Raw genomic sequence first — 17,360 nt, forward strand, 5'->3', positions numbered from 1 at the left:
TCGACATCACCCGTTTGGGTTTTATGGGCTCTGATACCAAGTCAAACAGCTGTATAAGCTAAGCTTGAAGAAGAAAAAGTTGCAGCAGAAGATGAAGATCTGGGAGAGCAATTTCTCTTCACTTTTCTGTATATTAGATTTCGTATATTAAATCTTTTCCCCACATGTAATACAGAGTGATGATGTATAGATATATACACTTAGGTTTTAGAATAAGGACAAAAAATAACTAACGAATCTTCTGTACAGCTGATAGAGAATAATTATATGGCAGAGGTTGTTAGAGAGCATACACATCAGCATTAGCGAGAGTATATACACCAGCGACACCAGCGAGAGCATACACAGCAGCGACACCGGCGAGAGCATACACACCAGCGAAACCAGCAAGAGCATACACACCAGCGACACCAGCGATAGCATACACACTAGTGATACCAGCGAGAGCATACACACCAACGAGAGCATACACACCAGCGAGAGCATATACACTAGCGAGAGCATTCATATCAGCTTCTACATGGCTCTTTATCATCTGCTGACGAGGCAATTTGTTCTTCCTTGACATCCCCCCTCAAGCGAAAGGGTAGGTCCTTTAGTCCGAGCTTGTTTCAAAGGTAGACAAATGCATCAAGGGGTAAAGGCTTAGTTAGACAATCCGCCAATTATTCTGCAGAGGGTACATATCTAACATGAAGTTGATCTTGAAGGACAAGGTCACGGATGAAGTGCACATCTATTTCAATATGCTTAGTTCGTGCGTGAGAGACAGGGTTGGCAGCTAAGGCACCTGCACCCATGTTGTCACACCAGAGAATAGGTATACCCTTTGGAGAGAAACCAATCTCGGTTAATAGATTTTTCACCTAAATGATCTCGGTTGCAGCATGGGCAATAGCTCGATACTCGAACTCAGTACTGGAGTGAGCCACTATCATTTGTTTCTTAGATGACCAAGAAATGAGAGTCAATCCAAGATAGAGGCAATAAGCAGCTGTAGATTTTCGATCATCAATACTTGAGGCCCAATCTGCATCAAAATAGGCTGTTAAATTGAGGTAAGTATCACAGTTGATGGTTCAAAGTGGAGAGTCCCTACAATATATCTAAGCACACGTTTGACAGCTAACTAGTGAATATCAATAGGAGCTTTGAGGAATTGGCTAAGCTTATTAACAATGAAGGCAATGTCTGGTCTTGTATTAGTGAGGTATTGGAGAGCACCAACCGTGCTGCGATATAGAAATGGGTCATGGAGAGGTGTTTCAATGCTCAAGGACAGGGGTTGTATTATAGAAATGTCTGGTCTTGTATTAATGAGGTGCCAGGTACTGCAGGAGTTGGACAAGGTTTCATATGGTTGAGGTTTAGTTTAAAGAGAAGCTCAATTATGTATTGAGCTTGATGCAGATGTAGGCCGGAGGGTGTATAAGAGATTTGGACACCAAGAAATTTGTTGAGCTGTTCTAGATCTTTGAGAGAGAACTGTGTATGCAGTCAGGTAACAAAATGATCGATGTGAGTTGGATCACTGCCGGTGAGTATCAAATCATCTACATAGACTAGCAGCAGAGTGATGGAGGATGAGGTACGCATATAATATTGAAAAGTGTCTAGGGAGCTTACTTTGAAGCCGAGTTGACAAAGAGATGCTTTGAGCTCATCATTCCATGCACGAGAAGCCTGCTTGAGACCACAGAGAGCTCTATTGAGCTGGAAAATGTAATGTGGGTGAGTTTTGCTTTCAAAACCCGGGGGTTAAGACATGTAAACAGTCTCCTTCAGTTTGCCGTTGAGAAAGGCATTATTGAAGTCAATTTGGCGAAGTGGGCAGTGATGAGATACTGCCAAAGTAAGCACAATCCTAACAGTAGACATCTTGACAACAGGACTGAATGTATCAAAATAGTCAAAGCCAGGGTGTTGATGAAACCCTTTGGCAACAAGACGTGCCTTATACCGTTGAACAAAGCCTTGAGCATCACGTTTAATACATAGACCCATTTGCAACCAACTACAGTTTGATCAAATGAAGAAGGTACCAGTGACCAGGTATTTGTACGTTGCAGTGCAGCAAGTTCTTCATTCATAGCTTCTTGCCACTGTGGAGCTGTAAGAGCCTGAGAGACTGAAGTTGGTTCACTCTGAGTAAGTTCTTCAATATGTTTAGCAACCCAAGCCTTGGGTTTGAAAATACCAGCCTTCCCTCTGGTGATCATTGGATTAGTGCCAATGAGGGGTTGAGTGGTAGGTTGTAGGGATTTCTGTAGAGGGGAGGGTAAAGGTCTTGTTAAAGGTGACACTGTAGGGGATTGAGAAGTATTTGAGGGAGACAGTAATGGGCTAGGATGTGGGGAAGGTGAACTTGTGGTTGGTGTAGGAAAAGTGTGGGGAGATTGAGGTTGGATAAAGGAATTTGTTTCAGGTGAGGGTTGTGGAGAGGATGGATGGACAGAAGGTGAAGAGAACCATGTGGAGATTGATGGAGCTATATTTATGGGAGTAGAGTTTTGAAGGTTAACAAAGCCTGTTTGGAATGGAAATTCGTCTTCATTAAATATGACATGGCGAGAGATGATGACCTTCCCATCCTCAATAAGACATCTGTGACCTTTGTGTATTGGGGAAGGGCCAAGATAGACACATTTGCTGCTGTGAAAGGCAAACTTATGGTGCTGGTATGGACGAAGGTGTGGATAGCACGCACACCCAAAGACTCTTAGATATAACAGGTCCAATTTTCTTCCAAGTAACACTTCCATGGGATTGTGACCCTGAAGGATAGGAGAGGGAAGAGAATTGATAAGATAAACATAGTTTGAAAGGCATAGCACCATAGGTGCAGTGGCATCTTAGCCTATGCTAAAAGAGTAAGACCGGTTTCAGCTCGACCATTTTGTGCTGAAGTGTAGGGGCAGGAGACCCTTATTTGAATTCCAAGCTGATCACATAAATGTGCCACTGCTTTGTACTCACCTCCACCATCCATTTGCAACATGTGAATGGATTTGTTGAATTGATTAAGAACAAAGGCTTGAAAGTATCTAAAGGCAATTGCAGTGTCACTTTTCTGTTTTAACGAGTATAGCTAAGTAAATCGACTACAGTCATCAACAAATAACACATAGTATCTATATCCATCCGCAGAAAGCATTGGGGTTGGCTCTCATAGATCAGTATGCACTAGTTCAAAAGGTGTGCTTATATGGGAAAGAGAGTCAGAAAAGGGTAAGGCCTGAAACTTTCCAAACTGACAAGCTTCACAAAATGACTTCTTATTATCAGTTGTTTGTAAGTTACATCCACTAATTACTTTTGACAAAAATTTAGGGGATGGATGGCCAAGTCGCCTATGGAGAAGCATTGTGGTTACTGTCTTGCTGGTTTGAAAAGCAGACTGATGTGAGAACTCTTTGGATGGAGCAATCAAGCGAGCATCTGACGATCTTGAAGAAAGTGGTGCATTATTTATAGACTGGTTGACATCCTCCAGCTGGTATAGCCCATCTTTAAGCCAGCCTTTCAAGATTGGTACTCCCGAATCCTTGTCCTTGACCACACAAAAGTCAGCATGAAATTCAACCACTATATTGTTGTCTTTAGCAAGTTTGGATACACTTACTAGGTTCTTAGCTATGGCAGGCACATAAAGAATATTTAATAATGATAGAACACCAGAACTAGTAGGTATATTTGTATGACCATAGCGAGATATAGAAAGGGATTTACCATTTTCAACCACTACTTTGTCATTACCTGTGTAGGCAGATGAGGATTAGAGGAAGCTTGGATTGCTGGTGATGTGTAAGGACACCCCATTGTCGACAAACCAGTTGGGGTCAGCAACTGACTCAGGTGAAGCTATAGCTGAATGAGTAAGAAGAACAGAGGTGTTCTGTTCTTGACTTCAATTTGGTGGGAGTTGAGTAGATTTAATACGGTTGTGAGTTTGTCTGGGGTTATTGAACTCCTTGTTGTATCTGAAGTAGCAAACATCAGCTATATGCCCAAGTTTTCCACAAGTTTGGTAGGTTGGTCTAGTTTTGGATGCATTATTCCAACGACCACGACCTCTATTGTGACCTCCTTCACCCCTAAATTTTTTTTTGTTGTGTATATCCAGAAGAGTTTCGAGGGGTGTGTGCTGAAGGATTGGACTGATTATGCACATGTTGGCTGAGGGTGGGTTGGGTGAGAGTGAGACATTAGCTATTCCAGTAATTCCTGTCTTGACAGTAAGTTGATACTCAAGCCTTTTCTCATATGACAGCAGGTCAGATTGCAGATCAGACCAACGTGTTGTTCCTTTGCTTTGGATTGCTACTACAACTGGGTTATACTCTTCATCAAGACCAGCTAGCACTTGTAAAGTTAAATCAGAGGAGGAGACGGGGGAACCTGCAAAGGCAATACCATCAGCAAAACGTTTCATCATAGCAAGGCACTCACTCATTTTCAATACGCCTTTGCAAGTTTGCTAAAACATTATTTTGAGGTAATCTGTTTCAACTCTGGATTGGACTCCAACCAACTCTTGGATTGCTTCCCAGAGATCTTTAGAAGTTTGAAAACCCATCACTTGTGTTGCTATCTCCTGGTTCATTGAGTTATAAAGCCAGCCCAAAAGGAGCTGATCCACTACTATCTAGGCATCATAAGCTGAACTTGATTGCATTTCGACATCAGGGACTGAGACAATGGTTCGATCTGCACTAGAGCTTTCGTTGGGTCGACCACTGGTTAGAACTTGAATAAAATGATCTGTAACTTCGGGGAGGACCTGTGATGGTTCTACTGCTGGTAGCTCCAGAAAAAATAGGTGAGAAAAAGTTTGTATAAGCTTGTTAGAGAGTATGGGGTTCTATCTCAAAATCAATTGGCAATGAGAGGAGTAATTCATCTATCCTATAAAGAGTGTGAGTCCCCTTGGTTTTTCCAATATGGGATTCTCAACATGCTCCCTCAAGATGATGTCTCTTTTAGGTTCACCAATCTTAATCGGATCACAATTTCTTCTTATTGGATCGACATCACCCGTTTGGGTTTTATGGGCTCTGATACCAAGTCGAATAGTTGTATAAGCTAAGCTTGAAGAAGAAAAAGTTGCAGCAGAAGATGAAGATCTTAGAGAGTAATTTCTCTTCACTTTTCTGTATATTAGATTTCGTATATTAAATCTTTTCCCCACGTATAATACAGGGTGGTGATGTATAGATATATACACTTAGGTTGTAGAATAAGGACAAAAAATAACTAACGAATCTTCTGTACAGCTGGTAGAGAATAATTATATGGCAGAGGTTGTTAGGAGAGCATACACATCAGTATCAGCGAGAGTATACACACCATCGACACCAGTGAGAGCATACGCACCAGCGACACCAACGAGAGCATACACACCAGCGATACCAACGAGAGCATACACACCAGCGAGAGCATTCATATCAGCTTCTACATGGCTCTTTATCATTTGCTGACGAGGCAATTTGTTCTTCCTTGACAAATATTAGGATAAGCAACCATGAATGAATAAATGGAGAGATAAGGCCAGAAAATAGATCGGAAACACGTTCATCAGCCAAATTTCATTTTCGCCTCTATCCAGCAATAACAAGACATTGGAAACAGGTTTCTTTGTCTGACTACTGATCAATGCCTATGGAATGTGTAGATGATAAGCATGAAAAGATGCAAGTGATAATGGATGATTGCATTGATTAATACGATGAATGCATCGTATTGGCGCCCCTCAGCTCCTAACAACCTTAGAGGCAAGTAATGAACCGAATATAATCCTGTCTCCATGTCATCCAGTTTTAGGCCTTCCACAAGAATGATTTCCTAAACACAGAGAACATTTAATGTTACAATGTTTACCTTACAACAAGCACTAACAAAAGGAAACTAGTTTGCAATTCTAAGTAAACTTGTCAAATGAAGGCCACTGGGTGCAATTTATACATGACTTCCAAGCATCAGATAATAAGCTCAAAGTTGTCTATAATTTTATTTAATGGTTTTTCTGAATTTATCATCTACATTGCCTTGATCTTCGAGTGTAACATTTTTTTTAAAAAAAATATATATTTTAATTAAAGTGTGGGTGGAAGAATTGAACCTCAAACCTCAAAATTGATAGTATAAACACGCACTATTAATTTTATAAAACCCTATTCCTTGAAAGACTCAGTGCGATTTGAAAATAATAAACAAAAATGCTTGAAACAGAGCCTGAAGGGAAGAAGAAAGCCTGTCGGTGGCCATGTAATCGGAAACAACCAATTTCTCATCTCTCTAGAACTATAAAGGTAACCTCTCGAATTTTTCAGATAATTTAAATTATCTTGAAATATTTAGATATTATTTTGATAAATTGGGATTAAAAATGTAATTTGGAAGGTAAGATACTTAATTTAAAAATACTTGTAAAGAATTGAAATTTTAATTCAATTTAAGGAAAAATTAGATTAATTTATTTTAGAAAAAATGTGTTTTTAAATTCATTAAATATTTAGAATGATGTAATTTATCTCAACTTTTGGATTACATTTCCATTTAATTTTAGTTTTGTTTCCTTTATAAGTATCTTTACTTTTTTTCAAAAAAAAAAAAAAAATCACCAAATTAATTATATATTTATTTTTTAATATATATGTTTTTTTATTCAATAGATTAAGTGGGGTGATAGTACATGTACCTATCTTCCGTTCGGCTCTAATATTAATGTTTGGAAACTTCTTTAAAGTACTAGTCCATTTTTTTAAAATCTAAAATTAAGTTTCTAACTTAATTTTGAAAAACAAAATTGATTAATATTAAAAGTATTTTTTGAAAAGTGAAAAACCAAAATAAAATAAAATAAAATTTTACAAAAAATTTTTTTAAAAAATGGTGTATAACATACTCTTTGTTTTTTACATTAAAAAAAACTATTTTTTTTTATGTTTTCTACTTTTTACAATTAATTTAACAAGAACTACGGAAGATTTAATAGCAATTAATTAAAATAATTAAGTTCCATTTGATAACAAACTTATTTTCTTTCTTCATTTTTTTCTCCTTTAAAATTTAAGCTTATTTTTTATATATGGAAGGAGTCATATAGAGACATATGTCTCCTCTCAATTTATCCATCTTTTGTATTTTCAATATCAATTATAAAGTAAAATATATTAATATATATAAAACAGTTTAAGTTGAGTAACAAAAATAGTGTTGGCACTTGTTGACGTGTAATGTTGTTTGGTTGGCAGCAAACATGAGTTTGACTCTTATTACTTGCAACATTTTATTTCAGACTAACTCATGTAAAGAATAATAAAGGAAAGTAGGTCAAATAATGTGAAATTTAGAATATAATAATGTATTCTTTTTTAATAAACAATGTGACATTTAGAATATTATAATGTGTCGTTTTCTAATAAATAATCAAACGATATTTTTAACAATATTTTTTTTATCAACAACAAGACTGGACTGTTTATAAACTTTTTTTCTTCTTTTCGAAATTCACTTTTCAATCTCAAGAATATTCGATAAAAAAGATATTGTTCATTTTTTGTACACAATTTTTACATTCACATTATACTTTCTATATTTCTATTTGTTTTCATGTTATTTTTACATTCACATTTACTCATATAGGTTTTTAGAGTTTAAGCAAGAGGGTTGTTTGCTGTCTATTGTTTAAATATATAAACTTGACAAGTAGATTTTAAAATCTTCTTAGACTTTAAGTTTATATGTCTTTAAATCTATATAATGGAATGTAATATTCTTATCATTAGAACTACTTGCACATCATGATCTAAGAACCAAAATTTGTGATTATAATTGTAATATTCGAGATCAAGTTCATATAGCATATTTACGAAAAAATCCTTGTTTATCTCGAAATCATATTTTTCTACTTAAGAATTTTGGTATAAAGTCAAAACGATTTAATATAGCTTGCTTGAGTGAATATTTTAATTAGTTAGAATATAACATTTTAAAGGATGCTGTAAGAGTCACAATCAATTTCAAAACATGAAAATTTTTAGAGGACAATTGTAATGTAATAAATTAGTTACTAGTTTTTATACATTTATAAAAATTTTTTTGTTAGACTTGTACATATAGTGCCCCTATATAAAAATTTTTTTGCTCCACCACTATATATATATATATAATCTTGAGAAAAACCAGTTATTAAACAGTTTATTATAACGAAATTACTTAAATATATGTAACATTTGATTTTAGCAATGATACAATTATCTGGATAACATATTGTATTTGATTTCTATGGTTTAATATTTAAAAAAAAAAAACCAAAAAACAGGAAACTAAATAATAATAATAATAATAAACGGTTACTGTGTGTGTTGTATTATCAATAATACATGTCAAAAGTTAGATGCAAAATTATTAGGCAAATTAATTAATTTGTCAATATATAAACAAACATAGCGTCAAATTGAGTTTAAATTAACATGACCTTTTATCTTAGAGATTGGAGGTTTAATCTCCATTTTCATAATTATTGTACTTAGAGAAAAAAAAAACAAATAAACAAACAAAACTCTTATGCTAAATTTACTAGGTTGTACTAATTTTAAAGTTTAGGAATAAAAGTAATTAGACATGAACTAAACACAATATAGTTGACAGTTTTATTACTGACTATTTGTATGAAAGAATTACATCAAATTTTATATCTAGTAGCTACATTAAGGTGTATGCATGTATATTTTTTTAATTCACATTCAATAATTATTAGGTTAAACTATCATAACCTTTTTCATATTTTGGAGTTTGTTCAATTTTAATCCTTGTACTTTCAAATGTTCAATTTTTATTCTTATACTTTTAATAAATCTCAAATTTAGTCCCTTGAAGTTAATTAGATTTATGGAAATTAGTTAAATAACGAGAACAACTTATGTGAATATGTTTTTCAAAATTTGTAATAAAAGTGTTAATAAACAATAAAAAGTTTTTGAAAAATCATTAATAAATTAGTAATATAAATTAAATTTAAAATTTATTGATAGTATAAAAATTAAAATAAATATTTAAAAGTTACCACGATTAAAGAGAACAAATCTCAGGACGAAAATAACATTTTAATCTAATCATTATGAAATACTAAAGCGCATGTGTATCATGAGTGCCTTTAATTTTATCCATGTCCACAACTTCTTAACTAAAACAAAATATATATAATTCATAGTACAAAGTTAGTTTTTCATATTTAAAAATATGAAGACAAAATAGCAATTACTATTTGTCATAAAGAAGGAAAAAGAAATACCGTTAAACATGATCAGAAAATATTCAATCATTTAATGTGTATTATTGTGTTTGATGCTCGGCTATTTCTAATGTCGATTATTTAATATAAACTATTATGAACTATCGTTTAAGAAAATATGTTAAAAGTTACTAGCTGCACCAAAATATTTCAATTAAGTTGAATGAATTTAGTATCCTCGTCATATCCTCATTTCAATGGTAATATCATCATTACCATGTAAGTGAAAGTACAAGAAGCTTGAAGCACACACAAAAGAGTTACATACGACCAAAATAAAGACAAATCAGATTAAAGACAGAGAAAGCAAAGATCCAGACGACAACATAAAAAAAAAGCATCAGGTGAAAAGAAGCGGCTGAGATGAAACAAAGTAAGATAGGCCGGAGGAAAGTCATCCAGTTTAGAGATAAAGATGATGCAGTGTAGTTGCTGAAAAAGTTTAGAATTTGCACTCCAGTTAGTTGCTAGGATGATTATATCTTCTCATAATATCAAATGGCCCTTTGCAGGACCTCTAAAGACTCGGTTGTTCCTCCCAAGCCAGACAGACCACAATATAGCACCCATGATATTACTCTTTAGCACATGGCAAGTCTTACTTTCAGTCAGAGAAAGATATATAGACCAACGTAATCATTCAGCGAAGAAGGCATGTTGATATTAAGTACTATCGTAGTATTGTATCTATAGGTAGAAGATATTAAAATATGATTAAGAAATACTTAAAAGTTTATTGATAATACTATCTTTACCAATAAGGTGCATTTTCCATTTAAGTGAGATTGAATTATATGTTGGGTGATCTCCTATGAATTCTCTTAAGAATCATGTGAGTAAAACGAAGCAAGCCAAAAGGATCCTTGTTGGTCAATGGGATAACTTTTACTTGTAGAAGTAATTCAAGATAAGCAGGTAGTTTATGGCTAAATCGCAAAAAATGCAGAAGAATGTTAGAGTATTCATTAGGTGCCGAATTCGTATTTTGAATTTTCGTTGAATTAGGGCGGTGCATTTTTTTTGTTGACTCAAATCTTCTCATTGAGCACTCTAAGAAATCCATATTTCTTTTATTTTTTTTCTTACCTTATTTATAAGATTGTTTATGTTCCATAAAGGTGATCATACAAGTACCTCATGTTATATAATTTGCAAAATGCACAAATATAAGAGTATATGATAGCGTTTAAAATGTGCTATCATATTTCAATTAATTCAAGATTAATTGTTCCTATATTTTATGCATTTATTTGATTATTTTATGGGTTCCAAATATCTAGAATGTAGAACGGGGAATTGTTGACAGAATGGAGTTAAAACGCACTAAAATGGAGCTTAATTGCATCATTTAGTCCGTATGTAACCAATTGATTTCTATCAGTTTTCTCTCTACTTTTTCCCCTGTTTTTTTTTTTTTTTTTATCTTCCATGTATCAAACCTTTACCTCATTGATTATGATATCGGTGAGGAGCTAAGGTACTCATTATAGCTTAGGCATATAGTTCGTTTCCCAATATTGTAACTTGTGAGATTTAGATCAATCAATTTTGATTCCTTGATTTTGTCTTTGGGTTCTTTTTTTTGTATTGCATGTTTATGATTATATTTGCTTGAGGTTTTATGATCATTAGCTAGGTATCAAATTGCAATAGGTAACATATAATTGTGATTTGATCTTAAGTAGCAAAAGGTTAGATTAGCATATAACAATTGCATTGTTCTAATCAACCCGGGAAGAATTATGATAAATATTGATTTAGGTTGTTCCTAGTTGATATTCACCTTAGCGTAATCCCTTTTTGTAATGCGGTTAATCTTAATTAATTATGATATTTTTCATCTAATCAAATGGCTAATTGATTAAATGACTCTCACCTAGCTTTTCTAATGGATTGGTTAAGTTTAGATAAAAAGAGAATCAATTTGATGAATCTATGATCAAGTTATAATTCGAGGAACAACTCGAAAGCCTAAGCTAGACTATTTGATTATTGAATTTGAATTTTGTTTAATTTTCATGCAATTTACTTTACTTGCATCAACCAATTTCAAAACCCCCCTTCGATTACCTTGGATTGTTTACAATTCAATTGAGAAATTCATAGGTTCCCTATGTTCGATCCGCTATTGTCCTAATACTACTAAATTAGAGTAGAAAACAGAACAATTATTTGACGGAATTGAAAACCTTGACAACTTTCGATTTGTCACTATATTTGCAAATATCAAATCGCTCTTGATTTAATGGGTCAAAGATTTGAATCTCCTAACTTTATTTGTTGTTAAGTTAAAAAAAAAAAAAGTGTCATTTTTAGCAATTAAAAGTGCAATAATGTCATTATTTAGAAACATAAGAGTAAGAGAAAGTAGGCTCCTCACATAAAATCTTATAAATATTCTTTTTTTAGTTCAACAATTATGTAGTAGGACTTGAAAATTATCCAACATTAAAATAATAATTGGGCTATGCTCAAATTGCAATTGCAATGGTGAATGTGAAATTCAAAAGGTAATCTAATAAAAGATTGGATTCTTGAATTATTGTTAATAAAAGTATTTTGAAATAAGAGAAAAAAATGAAATCATGATGAGTAAGCATTGATTGTTTTTTGGACCACCAAAAATGGGGATTCTAAAACAGGGAGAAAATCTTGGGGGTAACAATGGCCAAAGAAAGGCACCATTTTTGGTGAGGAATCAAAACCCCCCACCAAACCCTAATTTAGATAAAAGTATTAAATTTGAAGAATTTCAGTTTGTTAGCAAAAACAGGAACCAAGTGGTCCTCAATATATCTCTCCTTCCTACCTTTTTATACCTCACAATGCACCGCTTTCTTTCTTTTTTCTTTTCCTATTTTTCTATTATTTTCTCCTAATATTCAACTTCTTCATTACAAAGTTTTCATTTGTGACCTATGTTTTAGAAAAAAAAATATTTAAAATTAAAATTGTTTGAAAATTTTAACTCTCCTTCCATTACTATCTAGTTTTTATTTTTTAAAATTAAGCTTCCTTTTTCTAAATTTCTTACAACGGTTTTCAAACAACGATTTTAAGGACAATTTTTCTTGGTTTTCAGAATTTGGCTTAGTTTTTTAAACCTTAGTCGAAAATAGATAACAACAAATCACTTAGAGCCTGCATTTAGATCACTGATATTGTTTTATGGATATGATATTAAATGTTTCATATAATTAATGTTTGTATTTGGATATGCAGGATAATGTAATGTCTGATGTTAAATATATGTGTTTAATTTATTGATTTTGTATATAGAAACTAAAACTAAATAATTACTTGGCCCCACGTTTAGATCATTGTTATTGTTTCATGGGTATGATATTAAATATTTGAGATAATTAATATCTGTATTTGGACATGTAGGATAATTAATATCTAAAGTTAAATATATGTATTTAATTTATCGATTTTGTATATAGAAATTAAAACTAAATAATTATTTAATTAAATGTAAGAGAACAAGTAATGTATTATTTGATATATTTTTATATTAAGTAATTATTTAATCACTAAAAATATCAATATTAAAATATTTAATTAATAAAAATAATTAAATAAATATAAATTCGTTAGAATATTAATAGTTAATAATAATATTTTATATTAAAAAGTTAAGCTAACATAAAACATCAATGATGTAAATGTATTAGTTAAAATTAATCAAGTCTAAATAATATATTAATATTTAGTAATTAATTAAAAGTAATAGTAATGATTAATTGATTTATTAATTAATCAGATTATATTTCTACTGGTGTTCTCTAGGTATAAAAATTCCACCAATATGAAGGATATTAGAAAACTTAGGCATGTTAGATAGGTTTTAAAGTTTTCTGAAAATTAATATCACAAGTAGTAAAATGTGAAATCCTGTAAAATAAACAAGAATATGAAACGTTTGTCTGAAATTTCAGGGTAAAATTTGTTACGAAATCGACGATTAAAGAACAATTCTACTTTGGTTTCCCGTACTTGATCGTCTGAAGTGCCAAATATAGATTAAAGGTATTCCAAAACAAAATCTGTAAAACAAATAGGTGATATGAATATTTATAAATTTAATTTGAAAAACATGAAACAAAAACCAAATAGTTATTAAACCAATGAAAGAATTTTCAATTTTAACTTACTTGAGCTTCATAAGGGGAATCAAGCTATTCTTATCATTATTTTTTCAAATTGAAACATAGACTTGGACAATGGTAACAAAATAGTTTTTTTTTTAAAAAAAAATTGCATAATAATGTTTTTTTAGTACAATAGAGGTATGAAATTCAAACCACAAATCTTATGATCACTAATATAATCATATGTCAATTGAACTATACTTAGTTTAGCTTAAAAAAAATTGATAATTGTGAAATGGATGGTAGATTTGAAAACGACGTTTCACGAAATATATAACTAATGATTCTTTAGGTTCGTGATTGAGTTAGTGAATTTTAGGAGTTAGTGTAATATTAGAGTGACCACAACTTAGTACCACTTGACATGTATTCACTTTATCCTACTAACAAATTTATTGAAATGAAAAATTAAAAGGTATACCACTTAATTTATCAGTTTATTGTATGGTTTGAATTTTTTTCGATTTTTATATTACACTTAAATAGTAGTGTGTACTTTTAGTATTATCTCATTTTCTTTTAATTTATTGTATTTACATGTCCATGAACTTACATCGATATATAAAAGATGAATCGACATTTCTACTATAGTAAAAAAAATCAATGAAATGTTAAAAAGCATCAACAAAAATCACTAATGTGATTATAATATAAAGGATGATCATTTTAATTTATATTTAAAATGGTAAAATATTTATTTATAATTTACATACTTTTTAATAATTTGTTGAAATATTCATCATCATCAACATTTTATCGATATAAATTTAGATCTCGACATCTTAACCTTACTTACACCACAAACTAAAATTGAAATCAGAATTGCAAACTTTAATTAAACAAACAAATATTAATGTAAGCTCAATTTAACTGTTTTTATGTTTTTTTTTTTTTTGGTTGTTTTTGCTACATATCTGCCATAGTATTTCTCTAGCTTCTCTCTAAGCCTAGGCAACATATGTCTCTCTGTGAACTTTTCTCCAGCTCTTTTCTTTACTAATCTTTTTTGTGGTAATAAAATTACTTTGGATAGATCGGGATGTTAAAAATGTGTCAATCTAGTTGAGATATTCGAGTGCATCTACCAAATCAGAAAAAAAAAAAAAAAACTAGATATATTCATAATCATCAAGCATTATATCATATATGAAAAACAAAAACCATAGTCTGATTGGATAGTTACCTGCTTTTAAAATTTTACTTCGTTAACACAATTTAAAAATTGTGTAAAACTTCGCTTGATATGTGTTGGTGCTCGAATCTTGTTTACATTGGACTTTATTGTGGGCCTATAATGCTCGAATTGAAGATGCATATATGAATGAACCAATACCACATTCGAATAATAGGGATTCTGATGATATGAAAAAGTATGATTAAGAAAGACTTAAAAGATTTAAAAAGTTACTTCCTATATGAACAATGTGTACCTTCTTTTTCAGCGGCTCAATCATAGGAGCTCCAAAGTTAAGTATGCTTAACTTAGAGTGGGTGACCTCCTAGAAATTTCCTGTGAAGCATGTGAGTGAGGAAAAAATATGTTGAAAGGACATGTGTTGGCATATGGGGATAGTCTTCAGTCTTAGTAGCAGTTCAAGATAAGCAAGCATAACATTATCAGGTCGCAGGGATGCAAAGGAATGTCGAGGTCATCAAGTGTCGTATTTGGATTCCGAATCTTGGCCATAGGGTGTTACAGGGCCTGAGCCGCTTCTTTTTGCTCTAGTCTCGAAATACTCCGAGCTGATTTATGTAAGAGATGCTCGCACCAGTGAGGTGTCGAGTCTTCTACACTATGATGCTTAAATTAGTACAGGGAGTGTATAATTCAGTTAAGTACAAAAGAGGTAAGGTCAGGTTTTTCCTTTGAAGATTACTTACCCTCCCCTTTGGGATGTTTGAAATGGCTATTTATATAAGACATTCCTCTAACATACAACTCTAGTTACGTGTAATGTTGGCGGCTGTCAGGGACATTTCTAGTACTCGAAGTTACAGGGTGTCAATCTGGTTCGACTCGATTATTTCTCAATTGTTATATTCACTGCCTCAGTTGGTTGGCTGAAATCTCAAGGCATTGAAAATTTTCTTTTTACTCGTGCATGTGTTTCCTTATGCCTCCTTCTAGTACTTTATGGGCTTGATCCATGAACTTTGGGTCTTGCCATAAGCAACCCTCAACCATGTGTAAAAATTGTTTTTTAGATTATGTCGATTCAAATAGCGGATACATTCTAACAACAATATTTTATATTTCCAATATATAAAGGTAATGAGATCGATCACAATATTATGAACATTATTATGATTTTGTTTTATAGCTATCTATATTTACTTTAGGTGGGAAAGGAGAATTTCATAGATTCAAAGGTGGAAAAAATCATCCCCATGCATGTGATACATGCATTTGTGACCTTTGAATAATAATAATAAAAATTGTAGACATATAAATAGAGTCAGCTAATCTAAAGAAATTACATTTAAATATAGGGATATGGAGAGTCTTGAGACTTACTACATATGCTTCAATTTATTGGAGCAATAATAATAGTCCTCTCATCATAGACTCTACCTATACATGCAACACAAGATTGACATATATGTGTGTTTGGTTGCATTAGTTTAAAAATTATTATATTGTATCTATGTTTTTTTTTTCTTTTAACTTTTGATTTCGTTACTAAACTTTGGTAATTATTTTGATCCGTTTGATAACCATTTTGTTATTTGTTTTTTTTTTTCTTTTTCTTTTTGAAAATTAAGTCTATTTCATCCACATTTCTTATAATAGTTTGCATCTTTCTTAATTAAAATGATTGAATTCTTAACCAAATTCCAAAAATAAAACTACTTTTTTTTAGGGTAAAAAGTAGAAAGGAAGAAGTTTGGAGGTAGAAGTAGTGTCTACAGATTTAATTTTCAAAAACAAAAACAATTACCAAATATAGCCTTTGTTTTTTGTTTTCAGTTTTTTAAAATTAAGCATACTTTCTCTCTCTTTTTTTTTACAATTGTTTGCATCTTTGTTAAAAATGTTGAATTCTTAGCTAATTTCCAAAATACAGAATTTTTTTTTATTTTTTTCAAAACCTAGTTAGTTTTTAAAAATATTGGTAAAAGTAGATAATAAAGCAAGAAATTTAAAAGTGAAATGAGCATTTATAGATTTAATTTTCAAAATTAAAGACCAAAAACAAAAACTAAATGTTTACCAATTGGGACTAAACTAATTAGAAAAATAGTGCGCTAAAACGTATGTAATGACTCAAACAAGTTTTATCATTTACATGAAATGTCTATGAGTTGATAATAGAGAACGACAAGGTTGTTTACTTGAACTTTTTTTTTCCTCGAGTTCAAACTAGGAGATGGAGTTTTTAATGTTTGATCATTTGACTAAAAATATATGTTTCAATCGAGTTAAGATCACATTTACCAAACTGTAATGAAAATTGGTGTGATCTGAAACACTTATAATGAGTCTGAACTGCAAATGTAAATAGATTGAGCACGCTTCGTTCGTCAACCGGTTTGCATTTTTTTATTACAAATTTAGAAGTGAGCCCCGTGTATAAGTACGAATCTAAATCTCAAGTAAACATCAGTAAAAATAATCAAATGGAGCCCACTTTTCACATTACTATTAATTTATTATCTTTTCATTAGGGTAAACCTGGTTTAAGTTGAAATTATCTATTCGAATGCGTTTTTCCAAGTAGTCATCAAACCTATATTCTTTTTTAATTTATATAGATTTTCTATATAGTATATTCATTTTTTTCATTTTCAAAAAATAAAAGAAAGAAAGAAAGAAAGAAAATGTTTTGAAGTCTCGGAGTACTTTTTATCTTTGTTCTCTTTTTTCTCGACGATTTTTTTAATCTTTGTTCTCCACTCTTTGCTTTAGTTACTCA

The sequence above is a fragment of the Benincasa hispida genome, chromosome 6 (assembly GCF_027475165.1).
Source record: "Benincasa hispida cultivar pf3 chromosome 6, pf3_genome.v1.1, whole genome shotgun sequence".
Lineage (NCBI taxonomy): Eukaryota > Viridiplantae > Streptophyta > Magnoliopsida > Cucurbitales > Cucurbitaceae > Benincasa > Benincasa hispida.